At 39.2% G+C, this 21,760-nt stretch overlaps 1 protein-coding gene and 1 long non-coding RNA gene across 3 annotated transcripts in view; both read right to left on the reverse strand.

Annotated features, from left to right (window-relative positions):
- Window positions 1–21,760, reverse strand: part of LOC142384782 (alpha-1,3-mannosyl-glycoprotein 4-beta-N-acetylglucosaminyltransferase C-like) — a 169,838-nt gene that overhangs the window by 70,481 nt on the left and 77,597 nt on the right. Inside the window, exons 1-2 of one of the 2 annotated variants that reach the window (XM_075471089.1) lie at window positions 11,174–11,321; window positions 10,805–10,864 (exon numbers count right to left, since the gene is read on the reverse strand). The gene's annotated coding sequence lies outside the window, so the exon portion shown is untranslated. Of the gene's footprint in view, window positions 1–10,804; window positions 10,865–11,173; window positions 11,322–21,760 lie in introns of those variants that run through there. The other variant, XM_075471088.1, reaches the window with a different exon arrangement.
- Window positions 14,880–15,536, reverse strand: LOC142384781 (uncharacterized). The gene is made up of 4 exons (XR_012770114.1): window positions 15,483–15,536; window positions 15,282–15,377; window positions 15,106–15,194; window positions 14,880–14,995 (listed from the first exon to the last, which is right to left on the reverse strand). It is a non-coding gene; the product is annotated as an uncharacterized LOC142384781 (long non-coding RNA).

A 21,760-nucleotide genomic window follows, 5' to 3' on the forward strand; every position in this document is an offset into this window, starting at 1 on the left:
AGAGAGAGAATTCCATCTATTTTTTCTAGTCATTTCACTGCATCATTGTTTAATAATATGATGTTGAAATCTTGCCCAATGCATGATGTATATGGCTATATTAAAATATTCATAAAAAATAAACAAACGATTATTTTCTGCAAACTCCACCAGATTCTTGTTCTACATGTCCCCAGCTACCTCTGTGGTGATTTTCAAGTTATTTCACTGCATCATTGTTTAATAATATGACGTTGAAATCTTGCTCAATGCAGGATGTATATGGCTATATTAAAATATTCATAAAAAATAACAAAAAGGATTATTTTCTGCAAACTCCACCTGATTCTTGTTCTACATGTCCCCAGCTACGTTTGTGGTGATTTTCAAGTCATTTCACTGCATCATTGTTTAATAATATGATGTTGAAATCTTGCTCAATGCACGATGTATATGGCTATATTAAAATATTCATAAAAAATAAACAAACGATTATTTTCTGCAAACTCCACCAGATTCCTGTTCTACATGTCCCCAGCTACGTCTGTGGTGATTTTCAAGTCATTTCACTGCATCATCTTTTAATAATCTGACGTTGAAATCTTGCTCAATGCATGGTGTATATGGCTATATTAAAATATTCATAAAAAATAAAAAAAGGATTATTTTCTGCAAACTCCACCTGATTCTTGTTCTACATGTCCCCAGCTACCTTTGTGGTGATTTTCTAGTCATTTCACTCTATCATTGTTTAATAATATGATGTTGAAATCTTGCCCAATGCATGGTGTATATGGCTATATTAAAATATTCATAAAAATAAACAAACGATTATTTTCTGCAAACTCCACCAGATTCCTGTTCTACATGTCCCCAGCTACGTCTGTGGTGATTTTCAAGTTATTTCACTGCATCATTGTTTAATAATCTGACGTTGAAATCTTGCTCAATGCATGGTGTATATGGCTACATTAAAATATTCATAAAAAATAAACAAACGATTATTTTCTGCAAACTCCACCAGATTCTTGTTCTACATGTCCCCAGCTACGTCTGTGGTGATTTTCAAGTCATTTCACTGCATCATTGTTTAATAATATGATGTTGAAATCTTGCTCAATGCATGGTGTATATGGCTATATTAAAATATTCATAAAAAATAAAAAAAGGATTATTTTCTGCAAACTCCACCTGATTCTTGTTCTACATGTCCCCAGCTACCTCTGTGGTGATTTTCAAGTCATTTCACTGCATCATTGTTTAATAATCTGACGTTGAAATCTTGCTCAATGCATGGTGTATATGGCTATATTAAAATATTCATAAAAAATAAAAAAAAAGGATTATTTTCTGCAAACTCCAGCAGATTCTTGTTCTACATGTCCCCAGCTACCTTTGTGGTGATTTTCAAGTTATTTCACTGCATCATTGTTTAATAATCTGACGTTGAAATCTTGCTCAATGCATGATGTATATGGCTATATTAAAATATTCATAAAAAATAAACAAAAGGATTATTTTCTGCAAACTCCACCTGATTCTTGTTCTACATGTCCCCAGCTACCTTTGTGGTGATTTTCAAGTCATTTCACTGCATCATTGTTTAATAATATGATGTTGAAATCTTGCTCAATGCATGGTGTATATGGCTATATTAAAATATTCATAAAAAATAAATAAACGATTATTTTCTGCAAACTCCAGCAGATTCTTGTTCTACATGTCCCCAGCTACGTCTGTGGTGATTTTCAAGTCATTTCACTGCATCATTGTTTAATAATATGATGTTGAAATCTTGCTCAATGCATGATGTATATGGCTATATTAAAATATTCATAAAAAATAAATAAACGATTATTTTCTGCAAACTCCAGCAGATTCTTGTTCTACATGTCCCCAGCTACGTCTGTGGTGATTTTCAAGTCATTTCACTGCATCATTGTTTAATAATATGATGTTGAAATCTTGCTCAATGCATGGTGTATATGGCTATATTAAAATATTCATAAAAAATAAATAAACGATTATTTTCTGCAAACTCCAGCAGATTCTTGTTCTACATGTCCCCAGCTACCTCTGTGGTGATTTTCAAGTCATTTCACTGCATCATTGTTTAATAATATGATGTTGAAATCTTGCTCAATGCATGGTGTATATGGCTATATTAAAATATTCATAAAAAATAAATAAACGATTATTTTCTGCAAACTCCAGCAGATTCTTGTTCTACATGTCCCCAGCTACGTCTGTGGTGATTTTCAAGTTATTTCACTGCATCATTGTTTAATAATCTGACGTTGAAATCTTGCCCAATGCATGATGTATATGGCTATATTAAAATATTCATAAAAAATAAAAAAAAGGATTATTTTCTGCAAACTCCAGCAGATTCTTGTTCTACATGTCCCCAGCTACCTTTGTGGTGATTTTCAAGTCATTTCACTGCATCATTGTTTAATAATCTGATGTTGAAATCTTGCTCAATGCATGATGTATATGGCTATATTAAAATATTCATAAAAAATAAAAAAAAGGATTATTTTCTGCAAACTCCACCAGATTCTTGTTCTACATGTCCCCAACTACCTCTGTGGTGATTTTCAAGTCATTTCACTGCATCATTGTTTAATAATCTGACGTTGAAATCTTGCTCAATGCATGGTGTATATGGCTATATTAAAATATTCATAAAAAATAAAAAAAAAGGATTATTTTCTGCAAACTCCACCTGATTCTTGTTCTACATGTCCCCAGCTACCTCTGTGGTGATTTTCTAGTCATTTCACTGCATCATTGTTTAATAATCTGACGTTGAAATCTTGCCCAATGCATGGTGTATATGGCTATATTAAAATATTCATAAAAAATAAACAAACGATTATTTTCTGCAAACTCCACCAGATTCCTGTTCTATATGTCCCCAGCTACCTCTGTGGTGATTTTCAAGTTATTTCACTGCTTCATTTTGTGATTATTTGATGCTGAATTCATCGGTGACATCCCCCCATCTCTTTATATCACTCTTCTTCTTTACTTTTTCATAATGTTATTTCATTTCACCATTTTTGCCTTTTACTTGCTTGATGTCCTTGTATGTGTGTGTGTGACCATATTCCTTATTGGACATCCAGCCCTACCTCCACCAGCCCAAATCAACTGGTCATCTATACCTTGTCTGCACCTCTCATCAGTGCACTACTGCCACACAGGGAAGAGACAGAACCAAACTTAATTTATCACCACAACACCTCACAGTGAGCAGTTTAAAAATTTGGAGTAATTGTCCTAATACCTCACGTTATGATGGGCAAAACTTGCATATGTAAGCACTTTGAAGTGAAATGTTGACCCAAATGTCAATTATTCTTAGCAATGGAGTACATGGACATACTGATAGTACCACTGAGTCCTTCCTGAACAAAGAACCAATAGATTTTACTGTACAATTTTGGAGCTAAGGTCCTTCAAAAACCTCACATATCATGATTTCTAAACGACAAAAACTTGAATATGCAAGATGTTTGAAGTGAAATTCTGATCCAAACGTTAATTAATATTTGCTATATATAGCCTATATAGAGAGAGAGAGAAAGAGAGAGAGAGAGAGAGAGAGAGAGAGAGAGACTGTGCTAAAGCTGCCTGCTGTAACTCGCTCATCTGGCAGTGCATTTACGATGGTCAAGCTAGCCGCCATTCCCAGCCGCCACTCTTTCACACGTCGTTTAGGTTAGAACTAATAACGTTGTGTGTGTCGCGCCGTTTAAAACCGTAGTAGTAGAGAATATGAGCGCATGTGAAAGTTAAGTGGCGGCTGCCTTAACGGCGGATGAACGAGTGGCGGCTCACTTGACCGCAGTGGTCTGGCAAACTGCTGGCATCGCTACTAGAACTACTGGTATCAGACATGTTTATTGTTTATTGCACTCGTGATGTCACGCACCTATCGTCGGTTTGCCAAAATTCGAATCAAAAGTGGTGATAGTTTATTGGGTCTAATCAGGACTATCCAGGGACCTAAAATTATTTTAAAATCATAAAATAATTCCATGGTATATAAGGAATCGATCTGCCATTTCAGTTTTGTGCAAAAAAATCACCTTTCTGTAGGCCTTTAAAATTGGTGGTGTTATAACACCTTGTGTTTTATCAGTGTTTAAAATCCTTTGACTGGTTGATTTCTGGCATGGTTATGTCTGTGTAATGATATGATGTATATCATCTGGAGTCTGCACAGGGTATTATGGTCTGATTTGCTACATTCATGGCAGGCTTGTATTAGTACAAAGACTGATGACACTGTTAAGTTTAAACCCAAATTGTTAATTTAGGATGCAATTGTTGTTCAGTTGTGTTGTGTTTGAACGGTGATTCAAGAGAATCACATTGATTCAGAGAAGAGGGTCAGCATTGGTAAATATCTTGAGACTCGGGCCCTTACAATCCCTGACCAAGTTGGTAACCTCGGAGTGTTGATAGACTCAGATCTGACTTTCAGCAGCCACATCAAAGCTGTCACCAAGGCAGCTTTTTACCATCTCAGAAACATCAACAGAATTAAAGGTTTCCTCTCCCAAAAAGACCAGGAGAAACTCATCCATGCATTCATCTCCAGTAGACTCGATTACTGTAATGCTCTTTTAACTGGACTTCTCAAAAAGAGCCATAAACATCTGCAGCTCATCCAGAACGCTGCTACTGGAGTTTTAACCCGGACTAAGAGATCTGAACACATCACACCAGTTTTAAAATCTTTACACTGGCTTCCAGTCAGTCACAGAATAGATTTTAAAAGCCTGCTGATGGTTTACAAATCCCAGAACGGTTTAGGCCCAAAATACATCTGTGATATGTTCAGAGAATATAAACCCAGCAGAGCTCTTAGATCCAAGGACTCAGGTCAGCTGGTCCAGTCCAGAGTCCAGACTAAACATGGAGAAGCAGCATTTAGCTGTTATGCTGCAAACAAGTGGAACAAACTGCTAGTGGAGATTAAACTTTCACCAAATGGAGACATTTTTAAATCCAGGTTAAAAACATTTCTTTTCTCATGTGTCTATGCATTAAAACTGCACGGTATCTTTTAATTTATCTTGACTGTTGCTTGTTTTTAAATTCATTTAAATGAATTTATTTGTTCTCTTTATATTCTTTTATGTATTTTTAATGCTTCTTCCACTCTCTACTGCAATGCTTTTATTTTATATAAAGCACTTTGAATTGTTTTGTACATGAAATGTGCTATATAAATAAATTTGATTTGATTTGATTGTTATGAATGGCTGAGAAATGTGTTAAGTTTAACAATCAAAGGGCAATGCTGCGGATTCAGTGGGAATTCGTGAGATTCAGACAGGGCTCATGATTAAGCGCATGTTTCATGGCAAAGCAAAGCTTCACTGCTAATCAAATGCAACACTCAACATCTTAAATTTGGAAAATGTACTTTTTTCACATTCAGTAATGCATTGCTCACTCACTGTCTGAATTAGATACTGAGAGGAAGAAAAACAGAAACACAACATTTAAGTGTTGTCCTCTATCGATGAATACATCGGGGGAGGTGTGATCTGAACACAGCTGAAGGTGTTCAAGAAGACTTGATTTACTTCCCCTGCAGTACTTTCGACTGAAAACTACAACCAATACCTGTTGAGTGTAGCCAAAACCCGTCATCAACCCAGATTGCACTGCACATATAAAATGCGATAACCTTTGAGGATTTTTTAAATCATAAATTACAGCTTATTTGGACCTAAAAATCTTTTTAGCAACGTGACTTTAATGGAACTAAAATCTGATGCAATAAATACTATTATATACTCTAGCTTCTAGAGTAGCACTTCAAAACAATTTAGATCAGAGGTCTTCAACAGGGGGTCCGCGGAGGTACTGCAGGGGGGGTCGCGAAATCTTTGGTTGATTAGACGATTTTTAACATTTTTTTTTGTTTGTTTTTTTCAAACAGTTTTTTCTCACAAATTGTGTGCAAACGTGTGCCATCCACAGATGGTTTGAGGATTCATTGTCCCATCTACATGCATGTTTAAAGTTAAAATCTGTGGATTATTTGAATAGCTCAGTGTTGTTTGCAAGATGTTTGTTTATAAATGGCAGTGGCACGGCCACCCTGTACCTTGCACGTGTTTAAAATAAAAACATGAATATATTAACCTGTGTATTATTTGAATAGCTTAGTATTGAATGTACAATAACAGAGTAGCTATGTTTATGCACGGCACTAGGCCCCGTTAAATATAATTAATATACACAATTGTATGCCATATTAATAGTAGGGGGGTCCCTGCTCCAACTCTCCATCAGTTTGGGGGTCCCTGGCCTGAAAAACGTTGAAGACCCCAGATTTAGATAGCATTATTATGACTATTAAATATTTGGTATATCAACAAATCAAAGTCAAATGCTGTTCATTTTACATTTCATTTTCCTGTTGTATGACTCATGTATTTTCTTTTGTCAATAAATCACAATTGATTTGGCAATAAACATTTCATAGTATAACTTAATGTTTATATCATGATGTGTTTATCCATCTAATAAGTGGCACTAAAAAAAAAAAATGGTACCCCGGCAGAGAATATGAGCGATGGCTCACAGCTGCTGATGAACGAGGAATGACGGCCAGCGTCGGTGCCTAAGCATTAGGAAAAAAATTCAACCAGCTGTTATGTCTTAGTGGTATCATCTGCCTATAACTGTGCCATCCAGCAGGAATAGCTTTCCATCACATTGTTTAGCATTGGAGGTAGCGTTTGGTGTGGTACAACTTTGTGCTGATAGGTGAAAACACGTTTTTTTGGTTTTTTTTTATTTCGAAAACTGATGTTTCCGATCACTTTTCCAGGCACCGCGATTGAGTGTGCAATTTTTGACAATGAAAGGAGGAAAAAAAACAGCTGATGGTATCTGGTTGGAGCCGTCCATGTTGTTTCTGTTTGTCACTACAGAGCTCTGCTTTGGTCCGATGGAGCAAAGCCTTTGTGTGGGCAGTAAATTGCCAATCAACCTGTCACATTACCATTCAAATGGTCACTGCCATGCTACTGTGAGAAGGTCGCGGTCTGTCTCAGTGGAGGACAGAAGTCTATTATGTTGCACTATTACAGGTCAAATGATGTATTTTTTGGCTTATGGAGAGAAGCGGCCACAGACAAACTTTTACACATTACACATTTCAGTGCAGCATTAATGAAGGTAGGATGAAGCTTTCCTTTGCAGCGGTGACACAGTCTCACTTGACACTAGGGCAAAGGAGGAAAGAGTGTATAAAGATGCGTGACAGAGACAGGGTAAATGAGACAGAACAAATGTAAGAGTAAACACGAGCATCAGGGTGCATGACGACTCAAGAGGGAGAGCAACACCTTCACCGCGAATACACTGTGCCCATAGTAACGCTGAATGCTCATAACTCAGTCTGCATTCAGTGGATGCACGGCTGTCTGCAAATAGCATACATTATCATGGCATTTATCGTGGAGTACCCTAAAAATGTCAGCTGAAATACATGCACACCTTTTTTTCAAGCCTTCTATGAGTGTGCTGCTACACAATTCAACAGGCAGGCAAATGTCAAAGCAGTGTTGTATGGAAATGACTCACTTGACCTATATCAACTCTTTCTTTTTTCGACTAACATGGCTCACTCCGGTTTAGTATCAGATTCACTGTATAACATGTCATTTCTTAATTGCGGGACCACTGTTATACTGACATTTTAGTTTGGGGGGAGGGCATGTGTTTACTGCCTGCCTTTATGCAGTTGCATCACTTACAGGTATTATTCTTTAAAACCCGGCCCCTCAAGGCTTTAATAAATTGAAATTTAAACAAAAAGCCATGCTCTGTGCCATGCTGTCCTGTAGAAGAAACAGCTGTTTGCATGAATCTTTAATGTTCACCCAGAATTGGAATGCCATTTCAACATGAGAATGTGGGGGATCACCTTGATTCAACCTGTTTCAAGTCCCTGCTGTTTCAGAATGTCAAATGTCTCATTCACTGGAGTGCAGCACTTGAAAATGTCTTACATTAGGAAAACAAAAACAGTTATGAGAACAGCTGTACTTCTGTATTTCAACCAGGAATTTGTGGATGCAGATAAAATAGAGAAACTACTTTAGTAAAGACATTTTTCCACGAGGGGCTGGACAGTGGTAGAAATGAATATCAATACTAAAATAAAATCAACAAAGGCAATCAGATCGACCTTTTGAAGGTAATCAACAACCCAGAAAGACACTTAATTTCCAGAAAAGTTTGGAATTTTTAAAAAATGCAATAAAGACACATCGTGTCATTTGTTGATTCATTTGACCCTTAATTTAACAGACACAAGTCCAAAAAAATTATTTTCACTGTGTTCACTTACTAACTTGTTAGTATAATTAATAATAATATTAATGATATTAACATACTATTTACACACACACACAAAAAGTGAATAGAGAAGCAAAGAACAACAGAAAAGTTCATAGAACACATAGTAACAACAGTAACAGAAAATTCTACAATCAGCACATTCATTGGTGAAAGGTGAGGGTGTCAGGATTGGGTATAAAAGGAGCCCCAAAGACCATTGTCTTAGTTCATTCAAACAAGGACATCCAGTGGCTCACTATATTCCACCAACCTCGGTCAGAGAATCATTTAAAAATTCCCCAAAAATATTTCTCCCTGCAAGATTGTAAAAAACTTTGGTTGTTCAACACCTCCAGAGCATAATATCGTGAAAGGACTCAGAAAGTCTGCGGGAAACTCTTTTGATGAACTTCAAGCTCTCAGAAACATTCATCCCACCATGATCGATACAGCCACGTGGGCTCAAAAGTACCTTTGGAAAACACAGTCCGCCACTGCATTCAGAAATATAACCTGAAACTATACTAAATGAGGATGTTGGGTTCTACGTGTCAAAGAGGAGAAAGACCATCTAGGCTTCCATCAAAGAAAGGTGCAAAAACCAGTGCTTCTGATGCGATGGCGGTGCATCAGTGTCCATGGCATAAATGACTTCCATATGTATGAAAATAGAAGTGATGCAGTGGCATATATTGGACTTTTTGAGAGACATATGCCATCATCAAAGTGACACATTTTTCCAGAAGGTCTGAGGTTATTTCAGCAGGACAAAGCCAGACGTCACTCTGCATGACATCCAACATTATTCCCTCATAGACACGGAGTGTGCGTGCTTGACCGACATGCCTGTAGCTCACATCTGTCTCCTATTGAAACTGTATGGAGCAGCATGATGAGGAGAATCACACTACGACAAACACAGACTGTTGAGAAGCTGAAATCTTTTTTTCAGCAAATATGAATAGATTATTCTTGGAAAATTCAAACAATTTGTACCCTGAGTTTCTGATTTGAAGGAAATATAAGGAAGTGTGATGAGTGTAATGGTAAACAGGGTCTTTATCCCAACTGTCTACGACTGTGTTGCTTGCATCAAATTATAGATATCTTTAGATATTTTAAAGTACAATTAAGCTGGTCAGTGAAAACTCTGAAAAGAAAACTCGTCTGTTAAATCGAGGTTCAAACAAATAACGCATTTTAGTTTTTGCTGCATTTTAGAACACTGAAAACGAAACATTCCAGAAATAGTCAGTTTTAACATCTATTCTCTGTCATGTCAATAAAGCAGCAACAACTGATGTATTCCGTTTTTGAAAGCAGCTCATTTAGAAATGTTATGGCTTTTTTGGATGTATGAAACAACATTATGACTTAATCACAACATCACGTTACTTTATAACAATATAATATTAAATTACGCAATAAACAGCTCATTATGTTGGCCCTGCTTGTTGCTTTTACTGACATGTAAACACTGAAACGTGATATTGGTGAGATTATAATTACAACAACAGACGGCCGTGTGGTGGAAGCTGATAGCTGGCAGCTACACACTCGTACTGTGTCGATGAATTGACTTCAACTGTGCGCTAATAATTAGACAAGCTGGTTCATTGAGAGTCACCCAAACGTTCCTGTACACACACACACACACACACTCTGCTGCTGCTTTGTCAGATTGTTTTGTGGTTCCAATTCAGAGGGAAATTTAGAGGCTCTTTTGGGTTTTGCATCTCACCCAATCCTAAATACCTAAAGAAATTTCTTTTCTTCTCATCTAATCCCAGCACTCATACACCGTTTGTCCGGAAAATAGAGCGCTCTAATCAAATAAACTAAAAAGTAAACACCATAAGCTTGATATGTAGTCCTGCCCAGGAGAGCAATGCAGCTGTCAATATGGCTGTGGGTTTACGATTGTGTTGGCGACTGCTGTCTGTATCACACAAGTGTGAAAAGCAATAACACCACCAAAGTGCAACTGTTGGCGGTCAATATTTTCTGTGCCTGATAAACCCTGTGGGCAGGAGCGCTTCGTCGTCTAGCCAAAACAAACACAGCTTTGCAGTTTCAATCTGTCACACTGTGCGAATATGGAGCCAAAAAGAAAGAAAAAAGAGTAAATATATATTTATAAACCCTTGTCTTGCCACGCTGCATTCTCACTTTCAAAGAGAAAGCATTCAAATATGAAGTTTAAGCACTGCCTCAGATGAAGTCATGCTCCCTCATAGTGTCGAGAGGGTTACGAACAGCTCCCCGCTTACAGCAAATTAGTCGTCATTCCCTCTGAGCTGTGAGTTTGATGCTGTTTGCCTTTTATAATGTCACTTCTCTTCAAGTGAACGTCGGCTTTTTGGAAAAAAGTGAGGCAACTGCTCTAAAGTAGCAGGAAACACATTTACTACACATGCAAAAACAATAAAAGAAAGAAAAGGATTACCTTGTCAAATTTAGATGGATTTGTGGACGGGATACACAAACACGTCTGCTTCAGCTGTACCTGGAAAACAAAGGGACCCGACACGCCAAGGTCACTTCACAGCTGTTCAGTTTTCACTGTGTCATGGTCACACATCGTTTACAGCGTCCAACTGTATGCACACATCAATACATCAACCTGTGAATCATCTACCATGCGTATAAAGATGAAAACTCAGAAGTGCATGGGAAATATGAGATTTAACAAAGTTTGCACAGATACTGTTCCAACTCAGAGAAAAACAAAAAACACCACACTCATTCACGCCCACAGACACACAAAGATAATAAACTAGCTATTAATTCCCAAAGCAGCTACAGACTGGCTTACTTTTGAGGATGAATCTCCAGAGTCCCCAAAGGAAAAGAATGCTTTGCCAAGGATGTCCAGAAGCGTTAACTGTCGCCGTCTCTCTTCACACTCAGATACTGACGGCCGTGATGAGAAGGCGCTGCGCTCTTACACTGAGGCAGGGTAATTGGCTAGAGATGATGGGCCATAAACATACATCACAGGGGCGGCGAAGCGCCAAGCAGACAGCTAACTAAGGCTCTCTTTCTACTGCCTGGCTCTTGTTTGTCATATGCACACGTGCACACACTCTCTCCTCATTGTCCTCCTCTCCCTGGATATTCACGCTCTTTGAACACATTGGCTGGCCCACCATTAGTACAGCAACAGAGAGGGAAAAACTCTGCCACTCCCCTCAATTTATCACCATAAACCCCCACAGAAACAGTGTATTCAGTACCCTGTGTGGACCATGTTTAACATTTTCTTGGCATCATGACCATAACCCAGAAGAGACACTTTCCTGCCGTTATCATCCACTGATATATAATATCTGTACGCATTCAAAATGCATCTTCGCCATAACAGATAGGATGCCCTCTGTCTCACCATTACTACCACCACACAGTGGCGGATAATAGGGTATCCATTCCTTCGGCGCTATCGCCGTGGTACAGACTTTCCTTCCATTACCATAACACTTCTGTCATAATAAGCAGGGAGATCCTTGCAGTCATGACCACGGCGCTCTGAGAGGAGGTCAGTCCTGTCAGACTGTTTGCTCACATGCCGATAATTGGGAAAAATAAGGCTGGGTAAAAAAGGTAGCACTAGAGCCCCCCTTTCTTTTAAGTGGCTTGTTGTGGGAGGCCACAATTTTCTACGATTTTACATTTAAAATGAAGTAATAATGATAAAAAAAAGATATGGGAAACATTCCAAGTTATGATGTTCTCTCTCATTAATTTTTTTTCTAGATGATGAGGATTAGGATTTTAACTACAAAATCAGCTTCATTCATCTAATTCTCATCTTTTGGGTTTCACAGATTTAGCCTTTTTTCCCAGAAACAAGTGACAACCTACACACCCGTCCGCTCAGTCAGCAGACAGGAACTTCAAAGGGAAGTGGAAAACTGACAGCAGAGAAACGGAGAGACAACTTTGGGGGTGCGGGCAATGCACTCATTATTCAGAAAGACACTCGAGGCCACAGGAAATAGCACACTTCATTTTTCTTGTCAATGTTTGGCTGGCTTAATAGTGTGCTCACAGCAAGTGGTAAAACAAAAGAGGTGGCATGGCCAGGTCGCGGCGTGGAAGACGGAGGCTGCCATGAAAGCTGCCGCTACCCTACATTCGTCTCAGCAGTAGACCACCTGAGCTGCTAAAGCTGCTGAAAGTGTTACAGCAGCAAATAAACGCCTCATCTTTCAGGGACAGGCGACAGCAAGTATACTAGGGCTAGCTTTCACAAAGCAAAATGAAATATGGTCTCAATTACACTCTAACTATAGAGAGGCACAGATGTTCCTATTGTTCCTCCCATTCCACATCCTCCTGAACCGTCCCTCATTATTGCCTTCATTACCAGTGCCATCGATATGGCAGGCGGCTGCCAGAAAACCTGGATGTATCCACAACTCATGATGCAAACACCAATTAATCATCCACCCAGCAATTACAGCACGTACCTTGCATTGATTTCTAACACTGACACTTTTTTCTATCTAATTTATACTAAGCCACTGAGGATATATGGTCATGCAAGCCATGCAAAACAATCTCCCCCTGCTCTATGTATCCACGAGGCTTGATTGGTGTTTTGATCAGAAAGATGATGGGGCAAGTGTTCTGGGACAGCCGCGAGTCAGATAGAAGCCTTGTTCCATTGCATTCCAATCTCTAGGCATGGCAGTGGTCTATGGTGTCAGACAGCCTCTTTTGTTCAACTACTAATTGGGGTAATTTATTGTCCTAACAGGCAGAGCAGCTGTGGCTTTACAGCGCAGCACCAATTAAATCCAGATGCTGGAATGAAAAGACAGAGCTGAACGTGACTGGAGGACCAATCACTAATATTAATTCAAATCTCTGTGAGAAGAAATAGACAAGCTGGGTTGAGAGATTCTCCTTTATGCGCTGCTTTCACACTGACATTGAAGATGTGAAGTTTAATAATAACAGTTGCAGTCAAATACTAAGATGCTATGCACAATTTCTATTAATGAATGTCATTATCTGCCAGATTTAACAATAAAACTACATCTGCAAGAACACCAAAATGCCTGGCACTAGGACTGTAACTGCTGTGCATCTGCAATTACTGAACTTTTAAGCCTTGTTCTAGTTTCAGTGTTAAAAGTAGTTTTTCCCCACTAAGTGGCTCAGACAGAGGATCAGGTGAATATGAGTATAGGATCTGGGGAATATGAGGAGCAAGCAAAAGAAAATCAGGTCACTATGAAGATTTCTCCAGGGCTAGGCTAACCCTGACATACTGTGCTTGGCCCGCCTGCCTCTTCAGTCCAGGCTCTTTAGACAAAGAACCCCGGGGACAGACACAAATGTGAGCAACACGGAGAAAGAAGTCATCACCTCGGAGCTGCAACTCACAGTGAGGCAGCAGATTCACAGCGACTTATTTAGATTCAAATTAAGGGAATGAGAAAAACGAGAGCCTCCCCCCTGTCAAAAGCAACTCTTTTTTGTTCAGCTGTTTCTTCTGTGACTTTTTTAATGATGTATTTATCTACTCTGCCACCATTTGCTCTGAATGGAACCATGCGTGTCTATTTTATTTTAATTCAATTAAGTGCTGTTAAAAAAACCTTCTTATCTCTTAACAACCTTTCCAAGGCATACCCAAAGTAAATTGAGAGCAGTTCTAGAAACTTATTGAGTAAAAGATTGATTCTGTTATCATTTTTCCCTTAAACCATCAGAATCCCTCTCTGGCCAAGAATATCCTTGCTTTTTAATCACATGTTTATGGAATCAATTTGCTCCGTTTTGGGCATTTATGTTCACATGCTTGCCTGTGTGCAAAGACTATTACATATGCAGTTAATTGCGGACTTTCTCTACAAGCTTGTCTTCAAAACTTCCCACTGTTTTTACCATATGCACTGCATGAAAAGAGGGATTTGTGTCACTGTGGACGGCAGTGAACTTCCGCGAATTTGCCTAATTTTCGGACGCACCTGGGCGCTTGCAGGCAGACAAACTTTAAGTTTGTTGAGCGAGAAAATCGTCGGAAACGAACCCGACTCGCGGCGGGCTCTCACAGCGGGGTGCTAATGGCCCAGCGATTAGCACCCCGCTGTGAGAGTGCCTGGACCTCTCACTGGCCTCGCTGGTATTGGACAAAAAAGGCACGTGATTACATAAAAAAAGCTCCTGTAAAGCTGACCGCCCATTGGCCAATAAGGTTAATATATGCATACTTTATATGGGCATATCATTCAGCAATTATGATTAATAATTTTGATTATGATTACTAATATTCCTGGGATGTTTGTGTACTTCATATATTCACGTCATTCTTATAAGCTGCACTATGACTAGGCTAATGCAGGCATGAATGACGTGAATCTATTGAGAATGAAAAAGGAAACTTTTTTTTTTTTAAAGCGCTTTTATTGCCACACCACACAATGTACATAGCTTATATTGTAATAAGAACCATTTTGATAATAAAGAATTGAAAACTATACACACACACTGCTGTAGACTACAATATACACAATAAGCCTAAACGCCGCCGTTTGGAATCCGCATTCTTCGCATTACTCCGGTCCCTGCAGGGTCTGCGGGAGTTGTCAGACGTCCTCATCCTGGATCAGAAGCTGGCTTCTGGGAGCTGTTGGAATAACCATGATTATAATCAAAACATAGTCTAGCCATGCACAGCATATTGACAACTTGTCTATAAAGTAACAAAAGTCATATTGACAGCGTATATGTTCTTACTCTCTTTCACTCTTCTGTGGTGAGACTGTGAGTATTTCGGGTTGGCTTCAAGACGCGCCTGTAGCACAGCACACAGGTCCGTCACGCAGCTAAAAAAAACAAACAAGAGGAATGAATAAAATGACCAGTGCTTAAAAGTATCAGTGCCAGCCGTGGTAAAAGTCAGCGCCGCTCACCCTCGATAGTGTCCCCGTCTACCTCTGAAGTTCGGACTGTTTGACACCGCCTCCTTCAAGCGACTCGTTACATCCATATTGTGAGGTGACAGTAGCCTGTAAAAACAATAGGCCTATGGTTAATAAAAAAAACTGCATTGACGTAACGTAACATCGGGTCCAACTCAACTAGATATTGGGAGAACATTCACTTATTCTTACCCTTGACCTGGATTATAATGCCACGGTGAGTTATGCAGGCGGCGAGCTGCTTCCTATAAATTGAAAACACGAAATTCATTTTTTTAAATAAAGCAACTCACACTGGTTTTCACGTGATGGACACAATTAAGTTGAGTTTAGCCTAAAGCCACAGTCAATAACCTACTCTTACCGCGATTTTCGGATTCTGTATCCGCCTTCTCTTGGGGGTGCGCTCTTCAACTTCTCTGGAATGTAACTCCAGTCCGTTCTCGACGGCCATCTTGCCTCCAACCTAGCGAATCTCTGGTCGATTCCCTCCAGCACCCTCTCCACGACCGTATCCACAGTGCTGGCCACCATACGAGACATTCCGGTCATAGCATTCAACAGGACTTTCATTTTATCTGCCTGTAAGCAAGTGAGTAAGTAAGTTTAATATACAGCACATTTAAAATCAGCGAGAACTGTCCCAAGTGCTGTACAGTGTCAACAAGACTAAAATTAAACAATCAAATGGTCATGTGCAAGTAGAAAAAAACACACAAACCTGTAGACCCGCAGAGAGTTGCTGGGGAGTTGAAAGCAAGTTGTCTTCCAGCCATTGTATTCCGCAAACCAGGGCAGTTTTTACAGCACGGGACTCTGTCTGCCTTTCTGCCGCCAGATCTGCTCCTTAAACTTTTTGTTTACACTGCACGACACAATGTTTCTCATACATGATTGAACGAGAGCTTATGCGAGCCGTTAAGCTCCACCAATCATATGCGTATACGTCATTACACGGAATACTCGCGAGACAACCTCCCGTCCTTTTGCTATTTAATGTTGTCTGACCACAGCTGGCAATTTGCACTGTTTTGACACAAAAATGGACTCTGCAAGGACAAAGAAAAGACCTCGGCGATATTGTGACCATTGTGACACCGAATTAAGCCATACACAATAAAACACTGAGCGCACTACTGCACATTATGTATACAGGCCAGATTTCTATATTTTTATTTCTATATTTCTATTTTATTTAAGAAACCTTTTAGAATATTGCTGTTGCATGCTTATTTTATCTTTATCTTATCTTTATTATTATACATTTGGACATCCAGTGCGGGCAACAAAGAAAAGAATTTCATTGTTCAGGGAAACACGTTTCTAACTGCACATATGACAATAAACCTTTGAATCCTTGAATTTTGCCCACAAAAAGCGGTATTACAAAAGAGGTGTTTGGGAGAAACAAAAACAGATATGCATCACCTGTCACCAGCAGACAGCGTGCACCTCTTCTTTTTCAAGACAACACAGCAACAAACTTGGCTGGAGTTGGAGGTGATAGTGATGAACGTGTAGAAACAGGCCTGCCCACCCCCCACCTCACCTCACCCCACCCCACTTGAAAATGACTGTGGCAGCTCCTGACCTGATCACTGGCATTTACATATTAAAGGCTCTCCTAAGTAGGGAAGGGGAGGGGGGCATGGGGGAGCAGTTGCCAGGTCAATTTGCGACAATTTGGGCCAAGTTTTCACTTTTACCACCGCAAATGCAGGGGCTCAACGTATGCGGACATGTAAGGGGCCACATACATCCACAAATCCCTCTTTTCATGCAGTGATGACCCTACATTAGGTCAAATTTGGCCCCACATTACCCCTAGTAATGTGGACTTAGGGACTGCAGATGGAAATTAGCTTCTAAGCTACAATCTGATGCAGGTCATCTCTTTACTTTGTAATTAATGTACTTTGCACATGGTCCCTGACTAAAAAAACTGAATAAACTAGTGGTCACCTACATATCGCAGCTGTGAAAACATAGCATCAATGTCTAAGGATGTACATAAATGACGCTCCAAACAAACACGGCATACGTGAGGGAAGCCATGATAAACACGTGTATCCGTAATGAAAAGCTAGTATATTCCTGGCATAAATATCACGGTTACTTATCCACATAGCTGCAGTATTTCTAATTAGATAACGTAATTGTTCAACCAGACAGCCTTCAATTGACAAAGTAATGACGTCACAATAATGTAAATCTTTCAAAAAGCAAAAGCAATAACAAGAAGTTGGATTATGCCATTATTATTACCTAAATTCTTAGCATTAGCTAGTACTAAATGAATAAATTGATTAATTAACAGATAAATAATTAACTAAATCCTGACAAATGATTTCTCAAAGACTTCCCCAATATATAATTCCTAATTCCTAATAGCTCCGAAATAATTCCCCTCATCTCAACCTCAGGCACTGAGAGTCTGAACTGATCTCTCTTTGTGGCTTAGTGTCTTCACAAGAGCATCGTTAAATTGGACCATGTTCTTAAAACAGTCCGATGAAAAATGGTTGCTGCACATTCAGTCTTTTGCTAACTCTTGCAAGAACATTGACCTCAAATATAGTTTATCCACTGGGCCCTTACATCCCCTAGGCTAGGGGTAGACGTAAGATGCATGCTCCTTTGTACAGCTGACAACAGAACATCTCCATGCAAAGCTAAATTCATCGGCCTTGCAGTGTGGATGCAAGTGGGCGGGGCACAGAGTTTGAATTGGATTGGCATACATTTACAATGAAACTCTAAATGCCTCGTTAGGTGAGGTATTTTAAAACATGGTGGTTTGACAAATTCATGACAAAGTAAAACAGCACTGTATGAGATGTTTCACTAATTCCAGTAACTATAGACTGTGTAAGACAAAGCTACTGCCAGCAGTCTATCAAGTTTTTGACTGAAGTATGTTTGCTGCTGTGATGCTGTTTAATAAAATGTTCAAGACATTCTAACACTTCTAACTTTCTAGTACATGTAAACATATCTGAATTAGCTGCACTGATCGTTGTCTTTAATACTTGAATGGAGATTTTGTCAGATGAAACTGTAATTACAAAATCAGACCAGCAGTCTAAATGAGCTGAAACTTAGTCTTAATTGGCTGATTTTCCATTGCACTTCTGATGCGTTCAGCTGTCTGACAGAAACAGAAAATGATGTGAATGAGAAAAGCTTTCCTGCAAATACAGTTGTAAACTTTACTGTTTTAACTAAATGATGTAATAAGAAAAACATGGACCATGTGCAGAGCACCTAGCTCAATCTGAGTCTGAGTATATACATGTAGGAGTGATTTGAATCTGAAAAGCATTATCTGGGTGTGTTAGTGGCTTCAAGAGATTATATATATATATATATTTTTTTTTAAATGTATCTACAGACATGTAGATTAGATTTTGATAGGAATAACATATTTACATGCATTTTAAAAGTTCACTTTTGGTCTGACTAACACAATAATATCTTGTTTTTTTCCATAGTGTCACGTAAACATACTCAGTCATAATAGCTTGAGTCAGTGAGAAGCTGACTGGAACACATTCAAACTTGGCATCAACGCAGAACACAACACCAAACAATCCCTTCTATTCAGATGAACCATGAAAATGTTCATGGACCCATAAAGTATGTCTTTGTAGCACCTTTCTCTATTGGAATTTGGTTTTGGCACAGAGCACCTCTGAATCTCATTGTGTCCCTTACAATAAACTAGACTTCAAACAATGATGACAACATAAAATATGCAATTGCTGCAGCCTTGAAAACAGTCATGGTGCTCCATCTTCATCTCAGCGCCCTTCTTCCCTCTCACAATCACAGAAGGACTCGGTCTCAGTTTGAGGGCAAAGAGCTGTAAGCAGTCTGACTAGATGGCAGAAAACCTCTCTGCTTTATGAGGATGAGAAGCTCTGACCCAATTAGCTCTCTTCGTTAAATAAAATTCAACTGGCCCTCATTTAAAGTGCCCCTCATCCCCCTCTGCTTGTGTTTTTATGGTACAAAGTGATTACAGATTTAATTAGCTGAGGACCTTGCTTCAGGGAGACTCCTAAATCCATATTGATATTTTGTGCAGAGTTTGGGAATAAAGGCCTCAGCTCTGCGATGATGACTTACAAAGGTGGCTTCAAAAACTTAACAAGAAAAGAGGATTCGCAACTCTTTCCCTTTACCTTACCCTTTCCCCTGAGGCTCATCATTATTTTGCAGGAAGATGCTGAGAATTATGCAGAGAAAAAAGAGGCTGATCAATGCCGTCTCACCGGTATGGATTTAAACAGACCTCCTTTCAAGTTAGTTGTTTTGCAATTTTTGATACATGTGAAGCTAATAACTGCTTACACACCTTAATTCCACCTTACAATAACCTGTTACAAGTGCCAGTCATTTCAAATCAGTTCAACTCTGAAAAGCAACATTCAGATTTGTGCCGATGATTCAGAGATAGCTTTGGTCAATGTGTTCCGCATCTGGAAAACTCAGCCAAAGGCCTGAAATTGTATATCACTGTTGCCCTAAAAATCTGATGTTCCGGTGTGGAGGTGTGTGAGAAAGCAATGTCCGCAACAATCGCTCTGGACTTCTTGCAGAGATTTTCCAGAGAGTTACCAAGTAATATCTCATGAAGATTACAGAGTGATGCCAGCTTCACACTAAGATATGGAGTGAGCGTCGCTGAACTGCCATACGTGTGTGTATCGACACCCGACAGCCTCTGTTCAGTAGTTGTGAAACACAGGGATGTGTAATCTGTGGACGATATGACTCTGAAAGTGAAGACATGGAAGTGTTCAGCTATAACTTGGGAGCATTAACATACAACTGCCCACCACAGCGAAACTCTGAATCTCTCGCCTGTGCAGTGCGGCTCAAGCTGCGGCTGAGACGCAGGGTTCACGCAGCCTGTGCAGAGGATTCAATTTGTTAACCCCTTAACGCCTGAATTTATATAGCTGTATACAAAAAAAAATGTTTTGTGTGTGTTTTAGCCTTTAAAGGTGGGGTATGAGATGTTTTCTGGAGCATTTTTTATCATACTGTCTGAAAACCTCCTCACGACCTCATTGCACCCACTAAAATAGAATGTTTGGGGAAAAAGAATAATATTTTAGTCCATTGTAGAGGGTGTAGCAAGAGGAAATGTCTGACCAATAGAAGTAATGATGAGAGTTACTTCTATTGGATTCTGACATGCCACTCAACCGTCAGCCCCCCTCCCCCCTCCCCCCTGCGCGTTCATAGACTCGTGACTCGTTCATGTGTTTTGAAGGCGGGGTTTCGAGGGGTGGGCTGAAGGGAGAGGCAAGGTTGTGTTTTTTCAAAAATATTGCTTGCAGGAACCGTTTTTCCAAGATGTCATAACCCACCTTTAAGTAGATAGTAAATAATGCTGAAATTATTAATTTCACTTTTGCACAAAAAATAAATAGAAATTTTGGTATGTTGCAAATTTGCGACAACAGGCATCCTGGTCAATTTGGAGTCAATTTGGTATGTTTAGTATGTAATTTGGCATGTTGCTTATTTGCAACACCAGGCATAATGGGCAATAATAAGATGACAACAACACAATAATATAACAGTGAAAAAACAATGTTTTTTTATTCACCCTTTTTTTTTTTTACATATTTATTTATATAAAGGTTCCTAGGTCCGTAGTGAATGTGGACTAACCGGCATTGGGGGAATAAAGATGCTATCTCAGCTGGTTGATTGAGTCAAACGGTTTGTAGCATTGGAGAGAAAATGATAATCATGAAGTTCGGCACACACCACGCTTCCAAAGGGAGACAATGTAACACTTAGTCTCTCAGAGCATTTGCTGCTAGCAAGGATGCACTGGTAGCAGTTGCTTCTTAATACTCTTCACTGCTGACCTGAATGTTGCTTTTCACTAGCTAAACAGTAATGTCAATATATATAATATATATGGTATTAATATCAACAAAAAATCAAGATGTGCTGTAAACAAAAGAGTAATTTCCACAGCATGCTTTTTGCATCATGTCCTGCTGCACTACACCCAAACGACCTTCCTTCGCGTTTCCAACTGTGAGGACACTTCTCCAGCAGACAATCTGCTGCACTGACGTTCACATGTGAACAGCAACTGCAAAGTATGTCTGCACATTCTCCATATTTCTACAGACAATTGGTGTGTTATGTGTGAAAACAGCAATACAGACATAATTCTGACAGATATGGGTTAACATTGTTGCATTTTGTCTCTCAAACCTCTTAAAGAATTCTCGATCTAAGAAAACTGTGTTTGTCAAACTTGTTCTTTATTCTATCATCTTATCATCCTTTTGTGCTTTTTGACCATGTTGTTTTCTTATTTTCATGAAGAGCTGTCCAGATTCAAACGATAAAATACTATGTGAAGATGCTTCCGCTGCAGGTACAACTGAACAACACTCTGTTGTTGATATTATTTATATCTAGTTTATCATTATATC

This window comes from Odontesthes bonariensis, chromosome 7 (assembly GCF_027942865.1).
Source record: "Odontesthes bonariensis isolate fOdoBon6 chromosome 7, fOdoBon6.hap1, whole genome shotgun sequence".
NCBI classification, from domain to species: domain Eukaryota; kingdom Metazoa; phylum Chordata; class Actinopteri; order Atheriniformes; family Atherinopsidae; genus Odontesthes; species Odontesthes bonariensis.